The following is a 12062-nucleotide window of genomic DNA, read 5'->3' on the forward strand; positions in this document are numbered from 1 at the left end:
GCCTGCTTAAACTCTGGCAACCATTAATTAAACCATTAGTTAAATGACCAAATTTCTTTGTGTGTGTGTATTTTTTATTGGAGTTCGATTTGCCAACATATAGTATAACACCCAGTCTTAATCCTGTCAGGTGCCCCCTTCAGTGCCTATCACCCAGTGACCAAATTTCTGATTGCTGCAGAAAGGCAGACATTTGACAGGGTCACATGATGTTTCACGTTATCCATGTATTTGTCCGTTGCAGGGCCTGCCCTCAGCTCAGACAGCTCAGACAAAAGAAAACCTCTACTTCCCACCTACCGAGTGGGCTGAACTTAGGACAGAGCTTGAAGTTACAGAATAGGGATGTTCCAACCACAGAGCAGAGAGGCCATGTCCTACAACAGAACCCTCTTGAGGATAAAAGTAATTAGTGGCTAATATTTTCAAGCCTGCATTGGAGGGCGGTAAAATATATAATTGAAAATGGAAATAATTAGGGACACCTGGGTGACTCAGTGGTTGAGTGTCTGTCTTTGGCTCAGGGCATGATCCTGGAGTCCCAGGATCGAGTCCCACATCAGGCTCCCTGCATGGAGCCTGCTTCTCCCTCTGCCTATGTCTCTGCCTCTCTCTCTCTGTGTGTGTCTCATGAATAAATAAATAAATAAATAAATAAATAAATAAATAATAAGAAAATGGAAATAATTAAAATGAAAAGTGAACTAGTTTTATAAGTTTTTTTTTTTTTTTTTTTTTTTTTTTTTTTTTTTTTTTAGTTTTATAAGTTGAGGCAGACAGCACGGAGCAAGAGTGCAACAGGACCTACCACAGGATGGTCAACAGCTCATAGACTCTCCAGAGAGAAGAGGGAGCCAGATGAGATCAGAAGGAAGAGCACTCTCTTTGCCCCATAGGGTGCCCTGCCTCCTGGTATTCACACCCCAGTAGAGTCCCCTCCCACATTGTACCCATTCAGTCTGTGTGACCAAGAGCATATGGCATAAGTGATGATATGTCATTTATGAGATTAGGTTGTGAAAGGTTACAGCTTCTATCTTGGGCACTGTCTTCTTTGCCTGTGCACACTCTTTGTTGGATCACTTGCTCCAGAGTGAGCCACATTGCGGGTAGTCCTATGGAGAGACCCACATGGGGAAGAACTGATGCCTTCTGCCAAGAGCCATGTGAGTAGCCTTGGAAATGGATGGTTAAGCCTCAGTCAATTCTTCAGAGACTATAGCCCCAAGTTATCACCTCATGTGGGACATTGAGCAGAAGCCACCTAGCTAAGCCACTCCTAGATTACTAACACCTAGAAATGAAAAGATTGCATATGTTTATTGTTTTCACCTGCTAAGTTCTGGGGTTATTTCCTCCAAAGAAACAGATAATATACCATGACAGCTCTACCGTGAGGAGAGGAGGTCTATACACTTAATATCAGAAATTGCTCTCTATCTTTACAACTTGCAATATACTGATGCTTTTGCCAATCTAAAGCATATTATTTATACTCTAGAATATTGGCCAGCAACTCTTGGCTAACCTTTTTGTCACTCTGATTCATTAATTCAACAAATATTTAATCACCTACAATACCAGGTTCTGTTTCTGCCTCCATGAATAAAGCATGAACAAAAGGACAAAGTCCCTACCCTTGTGCAGGGCTCATTTTACTGGTGACAGACCATAAAAAGTAAACAAAGACATTAAAAGGTAATTTCAAATAGTGATAGTTTTCATGAAGAAATAAACAGGTGAGTTGAATGAGTGTAACCAGCTGCAGGGCTGTGGTAAGGAAACTTCTTTTGATAGACTGGGCAGGAAGGTCTTGCTGGGTAGTATTCAAGCTGAGACCTGGGGGTGAAAAAGAGGGTAGGCCTGGGAAGGGAAGCCTGTTGGTTCAAACTCTCCTCTGGAGTTTATAGGAGTAATCTAAAACCAGCTCCCTTTGTGAAGGACAAGACCCAAGAAAGAGGCAGGCCACTCTAGATTGGTAGGGGGTAGGGAACTTACTTGCCTGGCTTGTCTTGGGTAGCTAAAAGACAAGGAGATCTCTGTGCCCACCTGCCAGAACCTTATAAGTTATATGGAGGTCTTACCTGGGTTCACTTATCCAGGTGGTCTCAGAACCACATCACTGTCTTCTGAGAGCAGAGGAGGCAAGCAGAATGCATATTCCAAGGAAAGGGGAGGGATGAGGACCCCAGGTTCTCAACTGCCCTGGTCCACCTTACAGGTCAACTGGTGGTCATGTCCTGTCAATGACTACCCCCAATTGGCCATAAGGAAGTGGACCAGAAAGGAATCCTTCCTTTCAGAGTCGCTATCTGAACTCATCTCCCTAGGTGCTGATGCCCAAGTGAGCAGCATTCCCTTCAGCACATTGCTAATTCACAGCAGAGCATCCACATGTTTGGCCTTGGCATATTGCTAATTACAATTCTCTCTCTCCTCCTATATCCCTGGCACTTTTTGAAGAGCAGTAGGGGAATATTCTTATAAATTATTTTATTGGAATGTTGTTTTACAGGCTAGAAAAGAGAAATTATTGCCCGCTTTACTAAATAGAATTTGAGAAATCCTTGGCTCCTCAACATGGCAGTTTTAATAAGCATTTTTTTAAATACTCTTAGCTTTTTACCTGTTTCTCCAAAACTTTGAGAAAATTGTGAGTTTTGGAGACAAGATCAAGTATGTTTTGTCAATCTTTTTGAGCCATTCTCTTGCCCAGCTTCTTGAGCTATTCACTTGCCCACTCTCAAGGTCCTCAGTCTTAGCACCCCACCTGCTGTGTGACCTGAGGAGTGCCACTGGGGTGGAGATAACGTCATCTTGACCATGTCTTTCATTGCTGTGCTGCCATTAATTCTCCCATGGTCCCATTTTGTGAGTCTTGCCTTTCTTCTTGTTGCTTGCAAAGCTTAAAATAGCTTACCATCATTGCAAGACGCAGCTGCTGTGCTCTGTGAGGGCATGAGATCCTCTGATGCATTGGCTGGCTGTTCCAAGCACCCAGTGAATCATTCCTTTCTTCAGCAATCTGGTTGTGCCACTCTGTCCGATCATATTATTTAGCAGCAGTTAATTTGGAGGAACGGCATGTTTTGCATTTGCAGTGTGATGCAGTCTATCATCACTGTTAGTTTGATGTGAATACGGTGTGTATCAGAGTGAGCCTGGGAAGGCACTATGACCCTTGAAGAGAAGCTGGCCTGTGCACAATTTTTCTGTTTCATGTGACAGTGCAATGCCATTGAAAATCTGGCTAATTTCTCATTCTTGCCCCCCAGACTCCCTGTGACATAAATTATAGTGATATTCAATGTGTCACCAGATTGGTAATTGAAAGAACACTTGGCATCCTCAAGAAGGGTTCAGCTGGAGAGATAAATCTATTGGAACATGGTTGAGCTGTCCTTTCCACAAATTTCCTTACTCCTGCCTGGATGGTTAGAAACTGACTAATGGACTCATGAAGTATGGCTTATATTTAGCTAAAAAGACAAAGATTCATGAATCAAAATTAATTGTCGTTACAAATGATGATGACGTGTAAGTTGGAAAAAAATTGGAGTTACAACAAACAACGCTAAGTTAAAAGAAATCCTGGATCATTTTCCTTTAAAGTGTTGTTAACAGAGAGAGGTATGTTATCTCTGCTGGATGTTGGCAGATTGCATGCTATGACTTGTTCCTTTGTTCTTATTTCCATTCAGAACATCTTTTATTATTACCTCCACCTTACTTGCCCCCCACCAAACCCCAAGGCAGGGTAATGCCAACCCCTCTGGGGGCTCACTAATTCTTTTTTTTCAACATCTATTTTATTTTTCCCCCTTTTCAAAATTTAAATTCAATTTGCCAATATATAGTATAACACCCAGTGCTCATCCCACCCAAGTGCCCTCCTTAGTGCCCGTCACCCAGTCACCTCATCCCCTCCCTCCTCTCTTTCTACAACCCTTTATTTGTTTCCCAGAGTTAGGAGTCTCTCATGGTTTGTCTCTCTCTTTAACTTTCCCCCACTCAGTTTCCCTCCTTTCCTTTAGGGTCCCTTTCACTATTTCTTATATTCCACATATGAGTGAAATCATATGATGATTGTCCTTCTCCAATTGACTTATTTCACTCAGCATAATACCCTCCAGTTCCATCCACATTGAAGCAAATGGTAGTTATTCAACCTTTCTGATGGCTGAGTAATATTCCATTATATATATATATATATATATATATATATATATATATATATAATCTTTATCCTTTCATCTGTTGAAAGACTTCATGGCTTTTTCCATAGTTTGAGGCTCACTACATCTTTATCTGGCCTGTCTATGGGAAACAACAATATGTGTGCCACAAAATGGGTTCTCAATAAATAATTGTTGAATAATTTTTAAAAAAAGGACATTTATAATACATTGTGTGCCCCTCCTGATGGGGCCATGATAGAGATATGTTTACAATTTAGTAGGAAGTTGATAATTAATAAGCATTTCAACAGAAAGCACATCAATACCAAACAAATAAAAAAACAGTCTCATTTCCTTGGAGTAGGAAAATTTTTCCTAAACATGACATATAAAAATATTACTAACCATAAAGAAAAACATTTGTAATCAGGACTACATTAAAATTAAATTTGTTTATCAAAGGAACCATTAATTGGGTAAAAAGACAGGTCACAAAGTAGATGTTATTGGTAATACTTATATTCAACAAAAGATCCAAGTTCAGAATATAAAGAATTCCTACACATTAATTAGAAAAAAAGCAGATAAGCCAATGGAAGCATGGGGAAAAGCACTGAACAGACACCTCAAAAAAGGCGGCTTTCAATGGCCAATAGCTATATGAAAAGGTATTGAACTTCATTAATCAATAAGGAAATAGTTTTAGACTATGAGGTGATATCAACATGCCTCCACCAGAATAGCTAAAATGAAAAAGACATATACACCCTGTATTGGCAAGGATGTGAAACAACCATAACGCTCATAAACTGAAGGGGAGATTGTAAGCTGCTAGAATTATTTTGGAAAACTATTCTGTAGTATCTATTAAAAGTGAATATAGGTACACCTTATGAATTAGCAACTCCACTCCTAGACGTGTAGTTAACAGAAATGTGTAAATGTATTCACTTAGAGACATATATAAGAACTTAGAAAAGCACTATTAGCAATAGCCACAAACTGAAGCTCAAACGTCTATCAACAATAGTCTTTACACAGTGGTAAGCCATTCAGGGTTGAGAAACAATCAACTGGATGCCAGAACATGGAAGAATCTCACAAACACAAAGTTGAATAAAAGAAACCAGACACAAAAGACTGCATAGGATATGATTCCATTTGTATATATTCAAAAGCAGGCAAAAAAAATCCGTAGAATTAGAAATCAAGATAATGGTTATATTTGGAGGGTGACTGGGGACTAGAAAAGAACCCAAGGGATTTTTGGGAGTTCTGACAATGTTCTAGTTCTTGGGCGCTGATTACTCACTTGATAAGGATTCGCCATGGTATACAATTGCAACTAACCGTTTTTTTTTTTCTGGATGTATTCCATATTTGGATTAAAATTTTATGTTAAAAACCCTCTGCAGATTAATGGATGACCAGAATTAGTATATCCATTCAATGGAGTATTATTCAGTCATAAAAAAGGAGTGGAGCATTGATACATATTATAATATAGGAACTTTGAATTCATTATGCTGAGTGAAAGAAGTCAGTCACAAAAAGCCACATACTATATGCATCCATTTATATGAAATGTCCAGAAAAGGCAAATCCATGGTTGCTAGGGGCTGGAAGGAAGAAGAATGGAGAGTGACTGCAAATAGACAATATGTCTCTTTTTGGGGTGCTGAAAATATTCTGGAATTAGTGGTATTGTGCAACTTTGTGAATAAGCTAAAAACCACTGAATTTTAAAAGGATGAATCTTATTGTGTGTGAATTATATCTCAGTTTTTATGAACAGTGTTAGTATATTATGCGCATAAACCTGTATTTCCACAACCATCAAGACATATGGATTCTTTAGTTTCTTGTTTAGCTGACACAATCTGCCTGGCTCCTTTGAATTATGGATTCCACATCAGTTTGAACACTTGGATTAGGAATTCTAAACTTTTCTTTTACATAGTGGTGGCACTGCCATTGAAACCTTTTGGACCACTAAACAATTTTAAATATTTAAAGCCAAACCAATAGATTGAGCAAAGTGAAGTGTTATATACATTGAAGAGCATTAAAGCTTTGCTATTTCTAACAATTTGTAATTCATGTGCCCATAAACACACGTCTGTTACAGAATATTTGTCGATAGCAGAGCAGCACTTGCATAATGAACGAACATGAATCAATGTTATCAAAGTTGTTTGCACTCTTTGACCTAGAGGTCCTACTTCTAGGAATCTACCTAAAGAAATAATTAGAGATGCTTACTCAGATTAACTGCCCAAATGATAAAGGAAGAACAAAGAGGGATGGAGTTAAGGCCTTCCAACACTCAACAGCGAATCAGGGCACCATTGAATCTGAGGGAGTCAACCTACCTACCCTATTCCACCCCCACACATTACTGGACAATAGAGAAATATTAATAATGGGATATCACAAAGACCAAGACAGATATTACCAAGGCAACTAATTCAAGTCATCTGCCCTCTTTGCCTCTCCTCTCCAGTCTCGCTATACTTACCTGAGCTGCTCAGGGCCTGACATTCCCTAAAATCCCCAGAAAGAACACTGATAAGCTTTGGGCTTCCACCAGTTAAAATCATCTGGGGAGTTTTGATCTGAAAACACCTCTAGGAGTGGTATGGGACTGTGTAAATAAATGTTTGGAAATAGGACAGGGAAAGCAGTTGAAGTGTTAAAACAAGGACATTCTCATTCAGTCGTACCAATGCATTCTCTGCCAAAATGTGTGATCTCTATTCTGTGGACGCATAGCAGCGAAGTGAAAAGAATGGAAAGGAGAAGAACTGGGCCACCTTGTCTCTCTTAGATTGGCTTCCAGTTCTTTGAAGAGGAACATAGCAGGGCCAGAGTGGGTGAATCCCCTTTAGTGATACTCCACGGAATTCTAACTTCTGTCTATGTAGCAGGAGACAATGTCAGTATTTAAGAGGCTACATTCTTATAACTTGATCTACTTTCTTTGTCTTTCTTTCTTTCTTTCTTTCTTTCTTTCTTTCTTTCTTTCTTTCTTCTTCTTTATTTTTATTTTTATTTTTTTGAGACAGAGGGAGAAAGAGGGCACGAGTGGGGCGGGGTAGAGGGAAAGAGAGAGAGAGAATCTCAACCAGGCTCCATGCCAAGTGCAGAGCCAGACTCTAAGATCACAAACCTCTTGGGGGTCTTGAGATCCATGGCTAACTTCAGCCAGAGAACAATATATTGTTAACTAAAGCAGGAAAGATCACCTCCTTAACTGTTAGTGTTTAGTACTGGTAACATTTGGAAACGAAATAATTTACATCTATAAAAACTTTAGCTTTGATAATGTTGGGTATTAACCTGTCACTGAACAACCCCTGTGGCATAAAATATATGATACAAAATATGTAACTGTTTTTAGTTACCTATTTATCTGTGCCACAAAACAGTGGCTTAAAATCACAAATATTTATCATTTCCCACAGCTTCTGTGGGTTAGGAGTTCAGGAGGGTCTGAGCTGGTGGATTCCTGGGCGGGGCAGGGGGGTTTGCTCCTGAGGCCACAGTCAAGATGTTGGCTTGGGGCCATGTCTCGGAAGGTGTGGCTGTAGCTGCAGGACCTGCCTCCCAGGTGGCTCACTCAGATGACTGACAAGTTGGTGCTGGCTGTTGGTAGGCATCAGTTCCCTATTCCAAGGACCTCTCCATAATGAACATGACTGTCCTCAGGGCACAGCAACTTCTTCCTCCAGAGTGATCCAAGCATGTGAAGTGCAGGCTACAAGTTTCTGGCCAAGCTACGGAAAGCACACTTGATTGTATCTGCAGCGTTCTCCTGGTTACAGAAGTCAACCCTGTTCAATATGGAAGGGAATCACAGGGCGGGTATACCAAGAGTCATAAATAATGTGGGACAATATTGGAGACTGGTGGGCAGACCACCTACATCAAAATCACCCAGGTTGTTTTTTAAAACAACCTGGGCCTCATCTTCCTTTTAAACAATCTTCCCAGATGATTGTATCACTCACATCAAAATTTGAGGACTATTGCTTTATTGTACCAAACCATGTCTATCTATATCTATGTAGAGATACACAAAAACATTGAGGTTATTTGAATAGTTGTTACTTCTGGGGAGTGAGACAGGGTGGCTGGGCAAATAGCACTTTTTAAATAATAAACATGCTAATTTATAATAGTTTTAATTAATTTTTAATTTTTTAGACTTTTATTTCTTTATTTTAGAGAGAGAGAGAGCACAAGTGGAGAGGTAGGGGCAGGGGGAGAGAGAGACAGAGAGAATCTTAAGCAGGCTCCACACCTAGAGGGGAGCCTGACTCAGGGCTTGATCTCACTACCCTGAGATCATGACCTGAGTCGAAGTTGAGAGTCAGACACTTAACCAACTGAGCCACCTGGCACCCCCTGAAGTGTTTTTTGATAGCATAAATGGTACTCAGAACACATTTAGTCCAACCATCTTGTTTATAGAAGAGCCTAAGGTTGGGAGAGGACAAGTAGCTAACAAAATGAAAGTCAAACCTACACCTGCTTATGAGACTGAGTGCAGAGCTTCTTCCACTGAGGTCCAGCCACCCCCAGTCTGAGGGTTATGACATAAAGCCACCTAGGTCATCTAACTTGTGATGATGACACTGGAGACTGGCTGGCATCTTGCCTCCAATGCTTCCACCTGGAAATGGACAAAATAAAAACTAGAAGGAGAAAACCTAGAAAACCTTCCACCTGTGTGTTTACCTCTACTGAGAAGCTTTTAAAACCCCAAATCCCAGGTTGCACTCAAACCAGTTAAATGAGAATTTCTAGGGGTGGGCCCAGGCAGCAGGGTCGGTTAAAGCAGTCCAGGTGATTCCTCAGTGCAGCCAGGTTTAAGAGCTCCAGACTCAGATTTTGGTGATAGAGTTTTGCAAAATCTTCCAAGTTGTTGGTGCTACTTTGCTTGTGACCTTATAATAGGTTGGATCATGCCTCCTCCAAAGCATATGTTCTTCCCAGAATCTCAAACTGTGGCCTTATTTGGATATTGGATTATTGCGAAGGGAGTTGGTTAATTTAAGATGAAGTCATACTGGAGCACAGTGGGCTCTTAATCCAGTATGACTGGTGTCCTTACAAGAAGAAGGGGAGTGACACAGAGACAGACACACAGAATGGAGAATGTCATGTGAGCAACAAACACAAGGGGAGACAGCCCCATGTTGACAGACAGAGACTGGAGTTAGATGGCTGCAAGCCAAGAAACATCCAGCCTGGCTGGTGATGCCCAGAAGCCTGGGGAGAGGACCTGGTCCTGCCAACATCTTGATTTCAGACCCCTAGCTTCTGTAAGAGAATACCTTTCTGTGGCTGGAGGTCACCCAGTTTGTGGGAGTTTGTTCTGACAGACCTAGGAAACCTCAGGCACCTCCAGACCACCCCAGGCTTGTCTGCACACCAGCTCCCGTTCAAGCAGGTGCTGTTCCGGCAGACCCGGCTCTCCCTCACCCCCACTCTGACCACCCATGCCCTACTCACGTGGCTTCTGTCCGGTCACTTGTTCATGCGTTGGTCCTCTTCCTTCCATTCACCTCCAGATCATCCCAGCTGCTGAAGCACCTAGTGGACGTCCTCTGTCCCTGTCTTATAAGGCCCCTCAGAGTTCCAAAATGCCCTGATTATGGGCCTGGAGAACATTTCCTATATTGTACTACTTGCTCCACAACCTTTTGTTCTTTCATCTTTACCGAGGGAAGGGGAGAGGATGGTAATCAGGGACACAGATGCTAGAATTAGGGAGAACTTGCTCATTTTCTGGCTCCATCATGTAGTGTCTATGTGGTCATAGAAAAATGTTTTGACCTCTGTGAGCTTCAGTTCTATAATCTGTAACACGGTGGTAATAACCTCCATGCGGGTTGTTATCGTAAAGATGGAAGGGGACAATGTCTACAAAGCAGACCAGGCGGTGTCTTTTAGTATCTAGCAGGGGTGTCTCTCTCTCAAACTGCTCTTCCCAATCAACCCTGAATTAGCATTCCAATTATCCCTCTTAACTGGTTCCATTTCCTAATCCATGGCTCCCATGACATTTATTCTTTCTTGACAAGACTGTAGCCCCCTTGAAATCCTTGTCTCCTATTATTCATTGAATTCTCTGGAGCCAGATTGTGAAACCCCACAGCTCCTTATAATGTGGTGAAGTGATACGTCATCATCATTCCAGCTCTTCAGATGTGTGATCTACAGAGGCAGCATGGTTGACATGAAGGAGTTTCATTTTATAAGGTAAGAGGTCGGTGTGTGTGTGTGTGTGTGTGTGTGTGTGTGTGTATGTGTGCGCGTGCATGCACGTTCTTGCGTGGGCACGTGTTCACTTTATTTTAGAATTGTCTTTCCTAAAAATCTATATGGAAATCTAAAAATATTTGGAAAAATTTGTTGGGGTCAGAGAGGAAAGGAGTATACTGTTAGAAGGAAAAAGACATCCAATCTCTGTTTAGCACGGGAAGTGGGGGAATTATTTCCAGAACCGTTATGCAACAACAGACAGAGGGAGCAAAAAATGGACAAAATAGAAATTAGAAGGAGAAAACCTAGTAAGAAAATGACTGGGAGAGACAAGCTAAAAATTTAAGGGTAGAGATTTTGAAAATGAATAATAGGACAAAAAAATTTTAAATGAATCAGTAAATGAATTAAAGTAAAAACTTCAAGAGATACCAAGGAAAGGTTTAGAGATAAAAATTAAACAATTGAAAGAAGTTCAGAGCTTAAAAGACAAAATGAAAATCCAAACAAATTCAAATGTGTGTAAGGTAAAGTAAGGTAGCATGTTAACGAAAATATAAAAAACTGATAAAAGAAACTGGCTCTAAATCTCAGAAGGTTAAAGATTAAATGGTAAAGCAGGTAAAATAAGGTGAGAGTCTTTAGAGAGGAGGATAAAACACACTTACATGGCAGAATGAAAAGACTTTTTTTTTTAAAAGATGTTATTTATTTATTCATGAGAGATACACAGAGAGAGGCAGAGACACAGGCAGAGGGAGAAGCAGGCTCCCTGTGGGGAGCCCCATGTAGGACTTGGTCTCAGGACCCCAGGATCACAACCTGAGCCAAAGGCAGACGCTCAACCTTGAGCCACCCAGGAGTCCCTGAAAAGGCATTTTAATGTTGAGATAATAATAATAATAATAATAATAATAATAATAATAATAATTAATAATAATACCAACAATGAAACGCATAAGCAAGTCAGTCATACCTGGTGGCAGCTGCCAACTTTTCTAGGCCCTAGGTGGGAACCTTTAGGGGAAAGACTCAGGTCCTTGTGACCAGGCCTGGCGACTGGAACTGTGGCCCAGCTGCTATTCCAGAGCTTGAAGGCCAAGTCCCTTAATAATTCCTATTTTTGGTTGGTCTGCAAACACCACAAAGAAACCAGTTGTCTTCTTCCTCTCTCTCCATTTTCCCTAACATGAAATATCTTATACTAAGACCCTGACTTGTCATTTCCCTTTAGGGCACCTTCTCACTTCTAAGAAGTCTTCCTGCCAATGGAACCATGATTAGGCTTGCTCCAGTCATTAGGGAGGAGGAGAGAGGGGTCAGCCTTCCTGGCAGACGGAGCTGCTCTTCTCTCACAGCAACAGTCCCTGGAGTGGCCCTCAGTGTTCCAACGCCTATGACCTATATTCAACCACCCATCTTCCTGCGGATGTGTTCCTCCCACGCCAGCCTGCCCACCCTGAGTTCATTCTGCTATCTAATGTGTATGCCATTGGCCTAATCAATGAAGCAAGCACACTCAGAGCCACTCCGGACTGCTCCCTCGTGTCTACTCCCACATCCCGTTGGCCACCTCTTCTCCCTCTAAATCTGTCTTCTGGCCTTGTCAGCTCT

The sequence above is a fragment of the Vulpes lagopus genome, chromosome 13 (genome assembly GCF_018345385.1).
Source record: "Vulpes lagopus strain Blue_001 chromosome 13, ASM1834538v1, whole genome shotgun sequence".
NCBI lineage: Eukaryota > Metazoa > Chordata > Mammalia > Carnivora > Canidae > Vulpes > Vulpes lagopus.